A 20,466-nucleotide genomic window follows, 5' to 3' on the forward strand; every position below is an offset into this window, starting at 1 on the left:
CCCGGTGATCTTCTCAAATTCCCGGTTTTTCCCGTCTTTTTCCCGGTGGATTCAAATTCCCGTCTTTTTCCCGCTTTTCCCGTTTTTCCCGGTTCGGTGGCCACCCTGCTAGCAGAATTTTTAGATTTTTGACGGGATTTTTTCAGAATTTCCAGTGGGAGTCCATAAATTATTGACAGAATTTCATCAGTAGGAGGAGCAGTTCCGGTAAGCAATAAATTTCAGAAATTTTCGAAAAAATGAAAAATCGTGATCCAATTAAGATATTTTATTAATTAAGCTATTTCAAAAAGCAAAATTTGTCTGGAATAACATCTCATTGAAATGTGAATGCCTTTTGCACAAAAATTCAAAATGTTTGGGATCCGATAAAAATGACGTATCGCCTAATATGTATTTGAATTTATTGTACAACACTTTTGAACATCTACAAAATAAATTGATAAAAACAAACAAGATCAAATACAGTCATATTTTGATTATTACAGTTACTGTGAAGAAACATGAGTTTAGTCTTGCATATCTTATCCTTCAGTTTCGAATAACCCCAATTTGCTGCAGGATATCGTTATTATTTCTGCACAAATGTTTCAAAATACATTTATATTCACTATTTCTGGCAAAATAATTGGAGCTGTTTTTTTCATGTAGTAAGACGTGTTATGTCAGACGTTAAGCATACTATTTTCAACTAAAATTTCCCATGCCGATATCTAATATGGTTTAATTTGGCAACAAATCATTTACTCCCGACGTGAAAACAATAATTTGATTTAAATTGATTAACCAAATAATGCCCAGTGATCTATTTTGAGATAAGAAGCCTCGAACGCCTAGTGATCTATTTTGACATCAGTTAATTTAAGCGATTTTTTTTATGGGGAGGTTAAGTCACTGCGTCCAATGTGTTGTAATTTTATGGCACAGTTTGTGAATACAGTTATTTAGACAAAATGGCTAGATGGTATCATCTGTAAAGTTGTGAAAAGGTGACAGGTGAATGACATGTTTTTTAATTCAGATTTTTTTTCACTAGGTTGCGATATAAGTTCTGCCTTGCCAAACAAATATAAAAAAATAAATGTTTATTCTTTCCCCAATGCTCTGTAAATCGAAATTCGAAAAACGTTATCAACCACATTTGTACTTATAGAGGTCCATGTTCCCACAGCAGGAATCAATCGACGACGATCACCGGGTCGCACACTGCAGAACACAAATGCCTTTTCTGCTGCGGAATGTGCGTATGAAAAAAATCTAACTTTGGCTCGCATCCACCACAGGCACCTTTTTCTGATCTTTGGGGCCAACCCGTGAATGTGGAATCCAATGATGCCTGTGAAGTAGACATACCAAACCACACCAGGAAAGTGTCCACCAAACCCCACACACAGCTAGCCTTCAACCGGTTCTGATGCCGCTGAGAAGCAGTGGGTGCCCACCCCGACCTTCCCTGTCTTTGTCGTTGCTGCCCTCCTGGCCACTACTTCGAGTTCCTTGAAGTCTGTCGTAGAGTCTTTCGGTCGAAAAACAAAATGCTTACGCCCGAAGGTTCATCGGCGCGCGGCGGGATGCAAGGTAAATCATTGCGCCTTCGCTGGAATGGGAAAAAAAATCTCGTGACGCTGTCTGGGAGAATTTTAAAGTCAACTGGAAAAGAAAACGGAAAACAAACGCCCGGGCCCTCGACTGCTCTGAGGTGGGAACCTTGGAAGACCAAACGTAGCTAGTATAGTAGAGGTTGCATTTGAAAAGGGGTTTCCACGACGGATGGGCAATTGATATGAATCCAAGCGCGGCAGAAGGCATCTGCAGGGCTGGTAGCGAAAAGTTAAGCCAAACATAGTTATTGTTGTAACCATATTTATGAAAATAAAGACCAATGAATAGTGACCCATGATTCATAAAAAAATGACTACAAAGAGACCTCATCTTTCGAAATCTTACAACATTATTACAAGGATTACCGCTCTGATTATTATATATATTTTTCCTTTCGTCAGAAATTAATTCAGGTGTTTGTCCAAAGTTTCCTTCATCTATTATATCGATGATTTTTTCAGGAGTTCATTTAGACATGATTTTACGGACTTCCCAAAGAATTTTGATCGAGATATCTTCCAAGAATTCAAGCTGGTATTTTCGTTTAGAACACCTTCAATAATTCAAGCTGAGGGTCTTAGAATCGAATCCCACCGGCCGGCCGAGGATCTTTTCCTAAAGGAAATTTACTCGATTTACTAGGGCATAGAATATTTTCGTATCTGCCACACGATATACACATACAAAAATGGCATATTATACAATTGGCAAATTGTTAATAATTGTGGAAGTGCTCATAAGAACACTAGGCCGAGGAGTAGGTTCTGTTCCAGTTGGGACGTAACGTCAGAAAGTAATTCAAGCATTGTTTTTTTCAGAGATGCCTTTAGCTATTTCTGAAGTTCATTCGAAATTGTCCTTTAGGATTTCTTTACGGTTTCGATCAAGATTTTTTTTTAAGGATACCGTAATCCGGGGTATCATTGATCAGTGGGGTAACATTGATCGGAATGTCTTATCTCATCAAAAGTTCGTATTATCATTGATTGATGAAACATTTCCAAATCATGAATGGTGCTTCTCTTTCTTATACTCATAAGCTAATGAAAGTTAATATTTTTGCGAAAATTGCGTTTACCTCATGCGTGAATTTGTTAACTTTTCGAGACAATGGTTTCAATTGTTAAGGATGACACTACCGAAGATTAATGTCTCACTTAAGTTCTGCGAACGATATAAGCAAAGAAAATGTGGTTCTTACTAAAAATGGCATCGCCGAAAACGATTCCGTTGTGAAAATTTTTATAAGTATGCTCAATTAGGCAACATTACCCAATTACTGTTAAGAATGTAAAATTCCCTTAGGAAATTGCCTACCTTTAGGCGTATTCCGTGATTCAAGATGTTTCTAATTTTAAAATAACTCAAAAAGTAAAAGACTTTTAAGCGTCTGGTCTTCATATTCGGCTTCAGGAGCCATGATTTAAGTAAGTAACGACATTTTCAATATTACCGAACGTAGTTTACATAGGTGATCAATGTTACCCCATATCAGCATAAAATGCTCAAATCTTTCAATAAACAAAATACAGTATATAGTCTCGAACTATGGGTAGCAGTACTTGTTTTAAAAATATAAAATTTGCAACATTTGCATTTTCAAACGAAATATTAAAGAAACATTCAGAAAAATGATCAATGTTACCCCGGATTACGGTACACTCAGAAAATACTCTGGAGGTTCCTTCTAAAAGTCGTTAAGAAATTCCTACCGAAATTCTTTGAAAATTTTTTCAATAAAGCTTAGAAAAGAATGGAAGTTTTCAGAGAATTGTCAAGTGATTTTTTTTAAATTGCAGAAAAGAATCCTAAAAAGGAGGAATTTCTGTAGTCCCTGGTAAACTTGTGACTTCTGGAAGAAGACTTGAGGATTTTTCTAATTGCTTAGATAATTATTGGAAAATGATGCGAATCTCTGGATAATGTCACACAGGATTTTCTAGAGGATTTCTTTGAAATACATATGACGGAATACCAGAAGTGTGAAGTGAAGAATTTGTGAAGGAATGATCGAAGGAATAACCAAAGTAAATGTTGTAGTTTGTGCAGGTGTGCAAGCTCTAATGAACTTTTGATAAATGCATTGAGATTTTACTTCATCATTCATTCCTCGAGAAATATTTGGAAGAACTGCTTTTCTGAAATATCTTAAGACACTTCATGAGGATTTTATGATCGAATCCATAGAAACATTCTCAACAGATTTTCTGGATTAATCCATGGAGCAATTCCTGGGAGATACCTTGGATGAAAAATTTTGTTTGATCATATCTTTCTGAATACTCAACCAATTAAGAAAATTTCAACATTCGTTTGAAGCTGCTTACTTATTTGTTATCTTACTGTGCATACACTATATTTAATTAACAAAATGTTTTGATTTTATTCAACAAAAACATGATTTTTTATGAAAAAATTCAAATTTCTTTGGATTTAATTTTTTTTCCGGAAATTACATTTTTACTTTAAGGTGATTATAAAACGAAGCCAAACTTTGAATTTTCAAGTGCACAAGACGAGAGTCTGGCAACAGTTCGCGTTGCTTACCAATGGGATAGATTCAACGCGGAACGCTTTTTGGTTCCCAAGTCTTGTGCTCTTGAAAATTTGAGGTGTGGCTTCGTTCTAAAATCACCTTAAAACTGAAGTTTATAAAGTATCTTGTTATAAATATGAGCTGAATAGGGTAAATGTTCCAATAGTGAAGGTACTCAGCACGATTCAACTTCATTTAAGCGCTAAAAATTCAAAAATGGGAATAAATGAACATATTATTGTTATAACGTCCGTCCATTTTCTTAATTAGAAAAATAATACCTCCACTTTTGGTACGCTGTTCCTTTAGTTGTTTAGTTATTTTCAATTTGTGTTCCTATAGTTAGGGTATCCGTTGTTTTCTTATGGGATCCTCCATTATAGCAACACTTTACCGCAACTATTGATACAAGTAAGAAAAGTTTTAGAAATTTTGGTGGTATTCCTTAAAATTTTGAAGCAAACGATGTTTTCAACTATTTCGTGCATCAACAAGCCAATATGTCGATTAGCAGTGTCGGTTTCGTGGCTGATTCAATGAAATCAGTATAAATGGCACTACCGCAACTATAGGAACACCCACACAACTAATGGATCACTTACCCTAGTGCATGTATTTTTTAATTCATGCAGAAATATGTTTGTTACAACAATATTTAAAAGTTGTTGCAAAGACCTCTTCAAAGGTTGAACAATGAAGAAATGAGAAAAAAAATCAGCTGTAGAGATAAAATTTAACTGGCAATAAATTGAAAAAGTATGGTACTTTTCGTTAAAAAATCATGCTTTTGTGCAGTGTTTGTTAAATAGCTTGGTCGAAACATTTTTTTAGTTAAATATGTTGTATATACAGTTTAAAAACAACTTCAAAATCATATAGAAGTGCTTAATATCGTTTAAGTATTATGGTTAAGGTCAAACAGAGATTTTTTTTTTGTAAAATGAGGAAAAATTTGTAATAAACCACTCTTAACTAAGACTAGTTTTAATTTTAGACAAATTTGGTGTTCTACAAACTTTGCATAGACTTAACTTTGAAGAGAATGATGGCAAAATTTTCAAACATAGTGAAAAATAACAAAGTAATGTTTACTTCACTGAAGGTCATTTTTTATAATTTGAAAATTCACCAAAAAGTCGCATGTACTACTTCTAAATGGCAATATTTTTGGTTCAAGTTTTGAAATTTCTTTTTTCTTAAAAGTAAGTCAGAAGAAATTACCCGAAGAATTATTTAAGATTTCCTTCAGTAATTCGAGAAAAAATTGAGTCCCTAAGTCTATGGAATAGCCGCATAAGTGTCTTTAAGGTGAAACATCTTAGAACTCAGTGTCAATTTTGCATCGAAATTTTAAAGGCAAAAATTCACGCAAGAAGCAACAGAGAGCAGTTCAATCTTTATTTTAGTCTCATGGACTAACAGAAAGCTCAAAATAAGAAGATCAGCTTCGTTGATTCATTATTGCTTAAGAGTAATGCTTTTGAAAAATCGAGTAGCGTAACAAGTCGGCCATTGTGATGGCCATCTTTCGATTCTGAGATGTTCCACTTTAAAGGTTCCTCTTAAGAATCTAGAACTTTGCACCAGGATTAATTGCAAGCAGAAAATGGAAAAAGTAACTTTACTGGTTTCGTTATAAAAGAGGCTTTACAAACCATCCAGTAAAAATATAATCTTCAGAGGATTGTAGCAAAAAAGTGACCAAGAGATATGCTACCGCCCTTCTGATAAATAGACTGTAAACAAAATGACGATATAAATTTTTTATATTAGGAGTGTCAGTCTGCAAGGCACATCGGAATATCCTTTAAATTAGGTCACCAAAAATCGCAATCGACACAGATTTCAAAAACAAAGAGTTTTTTGGAAATTGTTAAAAAAAAAGGTTCAACAATATTTTGAAAAACAAAGAGTTGTTGTGATTTAAATATGTTTTAAGGCAAAAAATGATGCTACCGATAGAGGGGTTAAAGATTTAAACATACAGCTTTACAATGATGAATTTACACCCCGTGTCGGTAGACTCATACTCAAATTTCAATCATTGTGTTGCCCCGCGAGAGCAAACTCATTTGAGAACTGCTTGGCAAAACTCACGCATGATGTAAAATCACTTGCTCACGTCAATGATTCAATTATAACCATCAATGATTCAATTATAAAACCCATCGGCAATTTGTCAAAACCTAATGTTATTGTATACATTAGAAAGGTTCGTTATATTTCTAGAAGAAAAACGAATGATTAGTGCTTGAAGAGAAAAAAACTGTGGAAATACAAGCTATTGAGTCAATCGGGTGAATCAACTCATGCATGAAATTTTGGCTTTGTTAAAAACCGTTCTCTGTGAAAACAAAAAAAAACAGCTTGAACCACTATTTTGGAACTTGACTTAACTTCAAGAGAAAATGAAAAAATGATGCCCGGAATAATTAAAAATAGTGTCTTATTGTCGGAATAAGTGTCTTTAGTTAAAAAGCCTTCAAAAAAGAAACATTCTTAGACAGTTAATCAAATAGAGACTCGCTACCAGCCCTGAATCTGATGGACTGATACCAAAAAATAATAGAGAAGGTGAAAGAAGACAATTGTTTCATTATGAATCTTCAGGACACTTTCAGGGGCATCTGTCAACTTGAAGCCAAGCGAACTTGGGAGAATCTCAAGTATACCTTTTCTTGCTTTGAAATCCAAGATGTCGTGATCGGAGCATTCCGCTGAACTTGGCTAGGAATCTTGGAGCATTCTTGTACCGCACAAAAGACATCCACGCAGGAAGAAGACGTTACCAACAAACGATCGGCCCCAACAGCAAGAAGACATTACATAGAAGGGAAAAAATTATCTCACGTTACCTATATTTTTCTCACGATCAAACCTCACCAGAGGAAACAGGACGAACGATCCAGACTGATAGCCGATGCCGGCCGTTAAAACGAGAAGGTCTTCTACTAGCTGATGTTTGGTGTTTGTGTGTGAAGGTCTTGGCGTGCCTTTGCCTTATTCAGTTGCATGGGAAGAAATGCCTGAGCTGAAGCACGAAACGACGAATAAAAAGGCAAAAACGAAAAAGAAATGAGCCAGGAAAAGGCTAGCGGCATTGGCAGAGCAAGAGAAGAGCTTCGTGGCAAAAGGGACCCGCCGCTTGTCGTCGTCGTGAAACTTGTACAACCAAACCAGGGAGGAATATACGTACAGAGACCCGAAAAGTTGGTTCTGGCGGTTGATGATAGGAACACAGCAGCAAACCGGCAAAAAGCAACAAACTTATAAAATAATAAATTATACTCTCCACATTCTACCACAGACAGCACATACACACCTCTCCCGGACGGCCGACAGTTGATCCCGGTTCGATTATCTTCGAAATTGTACGCCGAGACCGGGTTGGGACGGGACGGACGGACGGATCTGAGCGACACCATGGGCACATTCATACACACTCTGACTGGACGTAAACGGAAAACTAAAACACCACATCTCGTATCAGTCTTGTTTGCGAAATGACATTCAAGCCGATAGATGCTGAAGAATGAAAAGTATGGATAGAGTAAAGCGACTACGAATCAATCGCATACCAAGATTAGTGCGAATGGAATGTAGGAAGGAACAACCGAGAATCGTACGCATATCACGTCTTTCGATAACGATCAGAAGATCTCACTGATATTTGAGGTAACTGATGATTGGAAATGCTATTACTATGCAACAAATTTACGCATTCGGCGAACTTGGCTACTTGCACTACAGTAGGCTATTAGATAAATTTAAGTTTTGGGGTCTGAAATACAGGCATTCTTTTGACGCTATACGGTAACAAATAATCACGATGATATGAACAGCCATGTTTGATTTGACATTAAAAAGTTCTTGGGTATCTAATTCTTTTGAAAGAGGATCACGTGATTATTGAGTTGAAATCGTATTCAGGTTAACTTCTGCGTCCATGAGTCCCCTCGTTGTGTATGGGGTAAAGCGTCCTATCTAGTGAACAGTTTGTCGTGAGTTCGATTATCATCGAAAAGACGTGTAACTTTTTCGCAAATTTTATATCAATGTGTCCATTTAATTCAATTTTGAAGTATATGTAATGTTTAGTTTTACGGCAGTTGTTCATTTCAAAAAGGCGAAACAAACATATCCGTCCGACACAGACCTGAACCTTCGATCTTTGGAGTACAAGTCTTGTATCTTACCTCGACACCAACACCAACGGGACAACGGGATGTCAAAGAATGCTTTCGGGTGAATCAGCTCGGAATCCAAATTTGATAAAGTACCCAAACTTTGCAGTCACAAATCTGAAAGAAGTATCAAACGACAGTGGAATTTATATTTCAGTTTTGTGCACTAAATGGCTGGGCATGGCGTACCATTGCACATTGGTAACGAAATTAAGTGGAATAAATTAATAACATGAAGAATATAAGCGATAGCGTTTTAGTGTCGGATAAGGAACAAAATAGCAAATTTGCACGGAATTCGGAGACCTACTAGATCGGTTTTTCGGGAATGGCTGAATATAAAAATTGTTTGCATAGCACTTGCTTAAATTTTCATAAGAGATTTTCCTTCTTTTGATCAAAGGTTATTATTTCTGTTTCTCCTCCAATATTAGGACTGCAACGTGTGAACTGAGCTCTGCACCATTGCCTGCGTATAGCAGTAAACCGATTGACTCGGTGAACAATTACGTGGAAAAAGCTAATAGTTTCTCCGTTATGAAAAGAAGAAACCAAAATTTACGGTTACTAGAATCATGAAATAATTTACATAATACGATTCGAGGGATCGAAGCAATCCAGTCCTGCAGCAGGACAAATAATTCGTGAACCGTTTTAGTTACTGTCAAAAACTGACTGCAAACACAATGCAAAAACTTCTGCTGGCAGCTATTACCGCTAGCATAGAAGTGAATATTTGCTTACATTAAGGATATTCTTCTTTCTGCACTGACTATTTGTTGAACTAACATCAAAGAGCCATTATGTGTATATCAATGATGATTAACCTTCTTTAAAAATAAGCTGAATAAGTTCTTTAAAATTCAGCTTCGAAACTCACTGCAATAACATGCTAACTATAATTCACTATTATTTCCTATTTCGACCAAACGGCATTCGGCCAAATGACTCGGAAACTCCCAAAACTTAACGCAATTTTATGTCATTGATTGCTAGTATATGCTAAAACTAAAGGGTGGTCCTTTCGGTTTTCTCAAATTGGTGGACCCCTCGTAAGCCAGCTAACCAAACAGTTTGCGAAAAAGCCCATTTTAGGATAAATCTTAGGTATTTCTTCACGCAATATGTCTCATACTTCCTTTGGAACACATAGCAAATTTAATGACATCGTATTGTGGAAGGATGTAGTTTTCATTTGAAGCTTAACAAATTTTGGCGATCATTTTGAATTTGGCCGCCATTTTGAATTTTGTTAGAAAAGACGTTTTTTTCACCATTTGCGCACCGCTCGTTTTGTATTCTGAGAATACCATCAGAAAACTGAGAAAAAATTGAGTAAGATAGGCTAAATAAACTAGATGAGCAATGGTATTTAGTCTATGAAATGAACGATTTTCTAAATCATGTTCAATGATTTTGACGTATATGACAGGTGAAATCAATGCAAATATCATTTTTCGTACTGCAAAGAAACAAGTTTTCGATCGTTGGTGTTTTGTTCGAGTCTTGCTAAGCATAATAGTATTAATTTCAATGGAAAGATCTGGCGGCCATATTGTATTTTGACGCCATTGTTGAAAACACTAGCCAGGGGCACCGATCTTTTAGCAAGGCAATGAAACACGAAATCAATTCGGTTAGCCTATGCTGTAAAGCTGTAATATATTTTCTTATTAGTCATATTTTACAAGTAATAATTGCTAAAATACTTCGGTGTTTACAAATGGAAACAAAAAAGTAGTTCCTTTGCGCCCGTGCTGCATCTTTGTTTTCATTACTTTTACATTGATCTATTTTGACAGCACGGGTGCAAAACAGAAACCGAAGAATGACATACACGACATATAAAGTCCGACAATGTACAGGGGTTCACAAAACTTTTCTTACGTAACACTCCCCCCCGTAACACTTCGGGTCAGATTTAAGCCGAAGTTTTACCTCCTTTGTCGAGACGATAAGACGAATTCACGTGAGAACTGTAGGTTAAACATAAACTAAATTGAACGAACTACATTATTCCGAAATTTTGCACTTATTGTGAAAACCTTTAGGACATGCATTAGCGATAGTCCGCTTACGACCCTACGGTGCAGTTATGTTTGCTTGTAAAACGGTCTACAGCGGCTATCTTCGCGTCGTCCAGCTTTCAATGGAAGCACCACTCCGATGTATGCGTCTACGTTGTCCTTTAGCATCGTGGAAACCATTCTCCAGGAATTCCGATCTCCTTATTGAGGTTATCTTCGGCAAGATAATGAAGAACTTTCGAAGTTCTTTACAGTGTTGAAAACACTAGCCAGGGGCACCGATCTTTTAGCAAGGCAATGAAACACGAAATCAATTCGGTTAGCCTATGCTGTAAAGCTGTAATATATTTTCTTATTAGTCATATTTTACAAGTAATAATTGCTAAAATACTTCGGTGTTTACAAATGGAAACAAAAAAGTAGTTCCTTTGCGCCCGTGCTGCATCTTTGTTTTCATTACTTTTACATTGATCTATTTTGACAGCACGGGTGCAAAACAGAAACCGAAGAATGACATACACGACATATAAAGTCCGACAATGTACAGGGGTTCACAAAACTTTTCTTACGTAACACCATCTTGATTTTAAGTAGTGGAATGTGTTTTTCACCTTGTGAGCACTCAACATGTTGAATTTAGAGGCTGTCATTAAAGACAGGTTACGCATACTTTTCTTCTTATTCTTCTTTTTCTTGACGTTACGTCCATACTGGAATAGAGCCTACTTTGGTTATAAACACTAGACAGTTTCACAAAAATCAAAATTTCTGGGATTCAACCAGTCACCCCCAAGTCCTAGTTGCAATACTAAAACAAACTACCAGACAAAATTTCATCCAATTTGAAGAAGATTAGGAGGTACCTCAAGTCGAATTTGTGTTTTTTGGCTATTTTTTACATTTAAAAAATTCTACCGAGAATTTGGAAAAATGAAAATCAAAATAAATACCACTGGTTGAACGTATTATTAGTACTTTACAACTTTTGAGAACACTGTATGCCGATTAGAGATGGTTTTGACCTCATAAAATTGATTTCTGTTCATTAAAGTACCTGTAAAACATACATTTCTCTACAGTTTTTGTTCTACGAGATTCTTAACCTCATGCCTAATCGTAAAAGTTCAATCGTAGTATCATTCCTTTGTCATTTCTGAATATTATTGTAGTACATCATGTTTGTCTCCGAATTACAGATAAATTGTAAAAAATCGTCGGAAATACGACAATCCTCATTCCCCTGCATTTAGAGCTGCTGCCAAATGGCGCAATTGCTGACATGTTACAAAATTGAACACAGTAGCTTTGCTTTTTCAATGATGGATGATGATTGAAGAAAACATCTAGCAAATGTCATCAACGCAGTCGTGTTTCAAACAACATTCTCATTTGATGCCAAGCAATTCCATATGTGATACAGCCCCGAAGTCAAGCTTCTCGACTACCGATCTTGAGGATCAGAGTTTGATTTTTTTTTTTCGAGTGAAACCAATGTTTATTATATGCAGCATAGAAAAAGGACTAAAGGCGCAAATCACTACTTGAACATTTCTCTTCATTCACTTAGGAGTGGGAGATTTTTGTGAGCTCTATTGATTAAGGCCGCACGGGATGTCATCAAAATCACCCTATCCATTTCAAGAAGCAAATCTCAAAAACCACTCCATATATCGATGCAAAAATGTATCACTATGATTCTATGTATGTAGTGCACAACCCGATAAATTTTCAGCTTCATCGGTTCACTAAAACTGGAGATTTGCTTCCACAAAGTTTTGATGATTATTGTTAGAGTGAGACGAAAGATAGGGAAAATAACACGGTCTCCCGTGTCCCCTTAAGACTCAGCCACTAGATACACTTTTGAACAATAAATCGTGATGAAATTTGTTGGACTCAAGTCATTTGGTCCATTGGAAAAAAAAACACTCTAAATGAACTTGCGTAATCAAACTCTGATCCTCAAGATCAGTAGTCGAGAAGCTTGACCTCGGGGCTATATCACATATGTAAATGCTTGGCATCAAATGCGAATGTTGTTTGAAACACGACTGCGTTGATGACATTTGCTAGATGTTTTCTTCAATCATCATCCATCATTGAAAAAGCAAAGCTACTATGTTCAATTTTGTAACATGTCAGCAATTGCGCCATTTGGCAGCAGCTCTAAATGCAGGGGAATGAGGAATGTCGTATTTCCGACGATTTTTTACAATTTATCTATGTTTCGGAGACAAAAATGATGTACTACAATAATGTTCAGAAAAGACAAAGGCATGATACTACGATTGAACTTTTATGATTAGGCATGTGGTTTAGAATCTCGTAGAACAAAAACTGTAGAGAAATATATGTTTTACAGGTACTTAAATTAACAGAAATCAATTTTATGAGGTCAAAACCATCTCTAATCGGCATACAGTGTTCTCAAAAGTTGTAAAGTACTAATAATACGTTCAACTAGTGGTATTCATTCTGATTTTCATTTTTCCAAATTCTTGTTAGAATTTTTTGAATGTAAAAAATAGCCAAAAAAACACAAATTCGACTTTAGGCACCTCCTAATCTTCTCCAAATTGGATGAAAATTTGTCTGGTAGTTTGTTTTAGTATTGCAACTAGGACTTGGGGGTGACTGATTGAATCCCAGAAATTTTGATTTTTGTGAAACTGTCTAATAAACACAGGTTATTAAATAAGTTTTTTTTTCAAATAATCTGGGTCTAAAACCTTTGTTTCAATTAATTAACAGCTGAGCTAAGATAAGAATGAAAGAATCTGATTATTTTTTCAATGGCGGCCTCATAAATCAACATGAGGCTTCATAAGTCAACAACGCTAAGATGATAAACAATTTATTCAACTGCTTGACTGAGAATCGAACTCACGATTCCCTGTTCACTAGATAAGGCGCGTTACCCCTACACCACGAGGGGACTCATGGACGCAGAAGTTAGTCTGAGTTTGATTTCAGCTCAATAATCACGTGGTCCTCTTTCGCAAAGCTCACATCTTTCAGAAGAATTTGATACTCATCCAAACACAACGCTTTCTGTTGTATATGCAATGCCTAGCCGAGTGCTCATTATTTATTAGGTATTGAAAGACCACACACTACTCGCCAACGACGTACTGGACGAGATTTGTATAGTGCGGGCTCCAAATGGGTCGCGACGTTCTTAAACGACCGTTTACGGAACATGAGTCCAATTGGGCACTACGCCTGCGACAAGAGTTCATACCTTTGCATAAATACCTACACAATTTCAAATTTGTCACAATTTTGCTATCCAGTTGTATGCTCAACGTAATTATAGAAGGTACAATCAGTGTGCTGCAAGGAGACGTTTTATGTTACCTGTAAAGAAAGAAAAAAGAACTATTAGTGATTCGACCAACTGCGACATTCAAACGCTCGTTTACTTTAGGATCATAAAATTCATTTTGTTTAAATTATTCAAAGGAAAAAAACATGTTTTTTTGCAGAATTATACGTATAATGTTAATGCAACTATCTTAGAAAGTTAGATTATTTTTTTAACTAAATTCTAAAAATTATTAAAATTTTACTTCAATTTCAATTAAAATACTAGTTTTAATAAACAATTTGAGAAATACCGGGTTTCCCGGAATAAGCTTGAATTTTTGTCCCCGATTCAGGACAAGAAAAACGGTTGGGAAATGAACACTACTTACTAGCCGACGAAGCTAGAACTCTACAATACGGCATTAAAGTATGAACCACATACAAAAATCTCATCATTGACAATTAATTACAAAAAAATGTTAAGAGCCGCCCTAATCGTGAGTCGTTTTTTTTTCGGGAACTTTTAACCGAAAAGGATACCTACATTCGAGACGGACTACACCACACAAGAGCAGGTAGAAGCGGTTCATATTAATTTTAGAGAAATCTCTCCTTTATCCAGCCAACTATGGTGGCATAAAAAAAAAAGAAGAAAAAATTATCTGTCGCAGCATGACACAGTTTTTCCCTAGGAGAGGGATTTTTTTGGCTTTTCCTTCTGAATAGGTAAGAAAGAACTATTCACTGACGATGAGGCACACAATATCGTTTGGCGGTCGAGATTCACTGCATCCATGGTATGTATCACTCCTAACCAACAGGGATGCAGGCCTACGTGTTGTAGTGATTCTTTTGATACGTGGCACTGCAGTGCTAATGCTACTGCCCAACTGGATGCAGATTTTGCCAACTTTGTCAAAGTTTGCAAAGGAAAAAAAAAAGAGCTCGGCAATTACGGATGATGTGTTTCCATTTCTTTTATCTGTTCTTGAGTTTTCGTCTTTTGTTTTATTTTCCCTTTTGAATAGTGGTCCTTGGGTAAAAGCTCCACATCCGGGCCTTGAAGGGCCCATAGTCTGAACGAATGAAGAGAAATAAATTGCACAATGCATCACCTAGCACACAGCTGATTCCTTCGTTGATTTTGGCCCTGACGAGCCGGAAATGAAGGTGGATCCAAAAAAAGGAAACGAAAAAAACGCTTTAAATTTACAGCTACTGTCTGTTTACTTTTTCCGCTTTCCCATGGAGGGGAACACCGCCAGTGTATTCGAAGGGTGTGAGAGCCTTACGAAGAGGATACCATTTTCTATCTTGGTGGATCTCCTTTGCTGCAATGACGACGACGAATCGCTTGAGGCGCACATCCTGTCTCTCATTTTTTCACCTTTACCGTCTTCTCCTTCGGACAGATCCGTAAAAAATGGGATGAAAATTAAATCTTCATGCGGCAAAAGGCTATGTGTTTAAATTCATCCTCCAAACGTTATTTCTATCCTCTGGATCTGCTTTGGTGATTTGTGTTCCTTCTGCTCCGGCAAGTCAATGATCTTTCTTCCTTCTCTCGGGTTAAGTCCAAATTCTAAATTACAGGCTTTATCGAGACTTCCGGTGTAAGTTAGATTGGCGTTTGAGTTGTGATTGTGGTGCGTTTCGGAGTACTTAATGTAAACGGATCAACGAATCAACTACCCATGTTCAATTTTCTTTTCGAAAGAAAACGTGTGTTTTTTATTATTGTTGATGCGAAAGAGAGTGACTTCAGTAAAGTTTTAATTCACTTTTCGAAAGAACAGATTACAAACATATTCAATGCACTTTATAAACAGTTAATTTATGTGACGTGACAATCTGCCCTTTTTCGAAAGTGTCGTAAATTGTACAACCTGTCTATAGGAGAAAGTTTCATTTTTCGCAGGTTTCACATCCCACCAAACACTAGCTGGTTGTGACAAAACCAGATCCCCCGAAAACAGGTCCACTGTCCATTGTTCGTACTGGTCCGACACCGAGACTTATCACGATGAGCATTCGCCGATGATCCTTGCCAATGTTCGACCAAAAAAGAGAATCGCATTTTCTTCACGCATTCGTAACGATTCCATGTGTTGCACCACGACGGTGCAAGAAGAGAACGACGACGACGACGGCCAAGAAACTGAACCGGTCACACAGTGTAAGGAGCAGCAGCGTATAGTATGTGCATATAATACATGTCATTATCGTTTTTATCTGGTTCGTTCATCGCAGAGCCTTTCGGTCGAACGTCGTGTTCTTTTACACATATGTACCGTAGAACGGGGTAAATTTGAGTATTTTTTTTTAAAAAAATCATTAAGCAATCGTTTTGAGAAAAATAACATACAGGGTCCGTTCGATTTTGGCACGGTTCAGTTTTGGCACGGTTCGATTTTGGCACGGTTCGATTTTGGCAACATACCGTTCGATTTTGGCACGGTTCGATTTTGGCAACATACCGTTCGATTTTGGCACCACCGTTTTTTTCTTTCAAATCAAAAGTATGTATTATTTTGTTTTCAATGATCCAAAAACTGTCCAAAAACTACGTAAAAAATTGGAGGTGTACGGAGGAGGAGGGGGGGTTTGGGTCTTTGGTCGATGTCGACGGTGCATACAAATAAAAAATGAATAAAAAAATGTTTTAAAAACTTCTACCCTTCCCCTCCCCCCTTTTTGGTCAAGTTGTTTATGGGCATCCCCCAATTGGTCAAAAATTTAATCGTTTGCAACATAGGAGTATAAATTAAAAAAAAAAATGTGAACAAAAAATACCGTTCGATTTTGGCACGGTTCGATTTTGGCAACACGAAATTCACGAGCTTGTTGCCAAAATCGAACGGACCCTGTATTTCGAACCAAATTGAATGAACTTCGGAAAGTGAACAGAGTGTTGCATCTAAGCCAAAAGATACATGGAATAGCGAAAATAAACTTGTTAACTACTCGGATTCAGCTAGGCTTTCTATTCCGCAGAATCATAAGATGTTCTGTAACTAGGCTTACCAGAAGAATATTTCCGAAAGGAGGACAAATTGATTTACTGGCTTTGAAAAAGGAGGACATCTCAAAAAAATTTCACACCAGAACAAAAATTTATATTGTTACACTTTGAAGAAAAATTCCATAGGAATCATCTAAAAGTGATTCTCATCTCTTTCAGTTCTTTGTTGAATAAATAAGTAAATGAATGGACCTGAGTATCTCATTTTTTCATATCATTTTTTCCTAAGATACAAGAGAGGGCGTTAGCTTGGTTGATAACTTTATCCCGATATAATATAATGAAAATACATTCAGTCCAAGTGAAAAACAAAATTATTGAAACTCCAAAAGCATCTCAACCCTAGATAGCATAAAAAGGAACGTTTTTGACTGAACATGCACGGTAAGATAATAAATAAGAGTTTGAGAAGGATTTTAATGACTAATGAAATGTTATCTTCAAAGAAAGCCAAAAATACTTTTTATACTCCACTCTGGGTTGGATGACAAAAAGTCGAAAGACAAAACGCCGAAAAGACAAAACGTCGAAGGGACAAAACGTCGAAGGGACAAAACGTCGAAGGGACAAAACGTCGAAAGGATAAAACGTTGAAAGGAGAAAAATGGAAGAAAACGAGAAGAATGATTTTCTTCCGGAAGAATAAATAATTCACTATGTGCCAAACATTGTCCTATCGACCACAATGTGAAAAAAGTTATCTGAAAAACATTTCCAAATCGGTGTTCAAAAATGAATGCTTTCGACGTTTTGGATTTTACGACGTTTTGGGTTTCGACATTTTGGCTTTCGACGTTTTGTCTTTCGATATTTTGGCTCTTAACCATCCCTTTTGGTTCCGTCTTTCTGTAAAAACAACTGTAATACAAAAAACCATAGAAAATTTGTTTAAATGTTAATATACTTTGTAAAAAAACATTTATTCAAAGAATTTGGTAGTGATTTATATTGATCGATGCTAATACAATAGCTCTAGATCTATCTCTCCTGAATCTAAGTCTTGGCTTTGAATTTTTTCTTGACTTGACTCAACTTTTGATCAAAATTGAAATCCTTCCAATAAGCTCGAGAATAAGTTATCAGAAAACTAATGGGTATGAAATTGAATATACAATGACTTTGAAAAGGAGGACATTTTCAGCTCAAATGAGGACGGGAGGACACGTGCTTAAAAAGGAGGACATGTCCTCCCAAAGGATACCATCTGGTAAGCCTATCTGTAACTTAGTTGATCAAAGCGCCGGTCTAGCATGCACGGAGTCCTCTAAAAATTATCTCATCAATTTTTAATATTTGAAAAAAAAGCCGCAAACGTTGTCGATTGCAACGAAAATAGTTCTGACATAAAGTGTCATACTAAATCTTTCTATATTTGAATTTATGTCGTTTCGGCCAGTAGGTTGGGGGTCCTGCACTATCAATGTTACCCCGTTTCACGGTAGCACTGTTAAGGGTTGGTCTCCATCCATCTCATCGGTGTACTGAACGTTTTGCTCCCTGGACCAACCCATAATTACGTGCGGTAAGCTCCGAAAGACGAACTATCCCACTTGGCTCTTGTTGCCACTCCTGGTCGTGGACGGAGTAAGGATTCGCCCGTGTGGCTTCGTTTTGTTCGTCCTCTTTTTTTTTGCTCATGGGAGACCTGCAGAAACGCCAGATGGTAACTGCATTCCTCACAGAAGCAAAATTGCCTTTCTTCCTTTATCTGTCGTCCCACATCATCGCTGTCCAAGGCGACGTTACGTTGTAAATCGGTTTCGACAGAACTGAATAATGATGTATGAAAACAAAAAAAAAAACGGTGCGTAAGCCTACGACTCTCAACTCTACATAAATGACCGATACGACTCAAGAAGCAACCGTCAATGGATCTGCACTCGATGTGAATTCCCATTGACGAATGCGCGTACTCGTAGCCACTTGTGGGATAGTTTCATAATTATGTAGTTGCGGTCTGATCTGGTCCCAAGTAGTGATAAAGCGAACAATGATAGCATACCACTTGTACTCGCACCACGACGAGATGCGAAATCTGTGGGAAAATAGTTGTAATTTTAAGGACCCGTTTATTGCTCTTTTTTGTTTGAGCGATGAGAACCCGCTAGTAGGTTAAAAGGGTACAAGTAGCAATTTGTCAACGAAGGGAATTATTCTATTTTTGCAAATATGTTACATTTCGTAACCGCTAACTAAGATAAGCGGCTGCCATACGCATAATTGCCCCATGTTGCTTGCCGTCTATTTCGACTTTTTGCCAACAACAAGTTTTTTTTAACATATCAGGCATCAGAAGGCCGGCTTTAGATGCACGTTCCCGCCAATTGGGAGATTTGTGCTACTCCGTTATTGCAAGAACAGCTGTACTTATAGAGGCAACCAACAGACGCTACTCAGGATCAGTAGAATTCTCAATGTGTAAGTACTGGCGCTCTTATTATTATAACGAACAATAGCGGCCCGGCTGCGTCTGAATGCAGGTCAATTTGGGGATGGGAGGGACATGTTGACGTATTACTTGCTTTATGGAAACCGAGGAGTCCTCCGGAGAGGAAATCCGGATTCCATCGCTCGCCCACAAAGGAGCATGCAATAGATTCAACTGATTAAACTCAGTAAAATTTGTTCGTGAACTGTATAATAAGCATATTAGAACAATTTGTCTTATTGTAGAATTTTCACGCATAACCGCACGGTTTAAACAAAACGTGTAAACTTTTCACATATAATGTACACAATTGGAGCGTGACATATCATGGACATTTACATGATAAGTGTAAACTTCAACGATTTATCACATCACTCATTTACTCATTACTTATTCACCCTTCTTTATTAACTCACTCATTTCCTTTTCATCTCATCACATATAGACAACTTTGCTTCCAAAACTCTCACATTGCATTTCTTCAACTCCAGGTTTAACATATTTCACATTTTTCCATGTCACAGTATTTGTCTTCTACCATTTGTAATGTTAAGCACAACATTCAACCGCAAAATAACGGCGTATTTGACAAATGTTTAGTTGGTACCACACAGCTATCATTATATAGTCGTTTTCTGTAAGAAGTGTCGTCAGCATTCATAAGCTCTTACAGGTGGTAAAATTCAAAAGTCATAGCAACATGCTCGTTCGCTTTGATTTAGTATAAATTCATCTTTGGAAAACATTTTTCTTGATTGTTGATTCTTAATACCGAATATTAGCACTTCTAACTAGTGATCCATAATATGGGCCAGGAAATGATTGTTTTCCACGGATCACTTCAAAAGAATGTAGATTTCTGACACTTTAAGAATTGGATTCGACATTTTCAGACAAAAGCACTAAGGATAAAACTCATAAATTATCAAGGCATTTTACCCTTGTTTACAGCTCTAACACTGCTGTTTTTGCAGTAATATGTGATGCATTGTTAACTTTCGCCAAACCATGCAATACAGATGCATTGAGTTGAAAATCTCTTGTTTTTTCGATAATATCAACTCTTAATTTTTATGAACAACATATTCTTTATAACATTGAACAAATTTATTTAAATTTAGGGACCATGTCCACACAGTAAGTGATCCGTTGGCGTTTAAAATCGAAAATCTTGTTCAAAACATATACAGGGTGATTACTAATTCCTGTCAGTAAAGTAACTAATCGTAGATAAAAGATGTTTTTATGAATTTTAATTTCCAGTGTACATCCTGTTTTGGAGATCTATAAAGTTTGTTTTGACAAAGTAAAGATTAAATCTTTTTTCATTTACCTTAGTTGTTAGTCATATGTGTTGTTTT

At 36.7% G+C, this 20,466-nt stretch overlaps 1 protein-coding gene across 6 annotated transcripts in view; it reads right to left on the bottom strand.

Annotated features, from left to right (window-relative positions):
* LOC5574535 (F-box/WD repeat-containing protein 7) overlaps nucleotides 1–20,466 on the bottom strand; it is a 122,531-nt gene that overhangs the window by 81,160 nt on the left and 20,905 nt on the right. The window contains exon 1 of one of the 6 annotated variants that reach the window (XM_021843582.1): nucleotides 8,335–8,357. The exons of the other annotated variants lie outside the window; for them this stretch is intronic. The gene's annotated coding sequence lies outside the window, so the exon portion shown is untranslated. Of the gene's footprint in view, nucleotides 1–8,334; nucleotides 8,358–20,466 lie in introns of those variants that run through there. 6 annotated transcript variants of the gene reach the window in all.

The sequence above is a fragment of the Aedes aegypti genome, chromosome 2, assembly GCF_002204515.2.
Source record: "Aedes aegypti strain LVP_AGWG chromosome 2, AaegL5.0 Primary Assembly, whole genome shotgun sequence".
Lineage (NCBI taxonomy): Eukaryota > Metazoa > Arthropoda > Insecta > Diptera > Culicidae > Aedes > Aedes aegypti.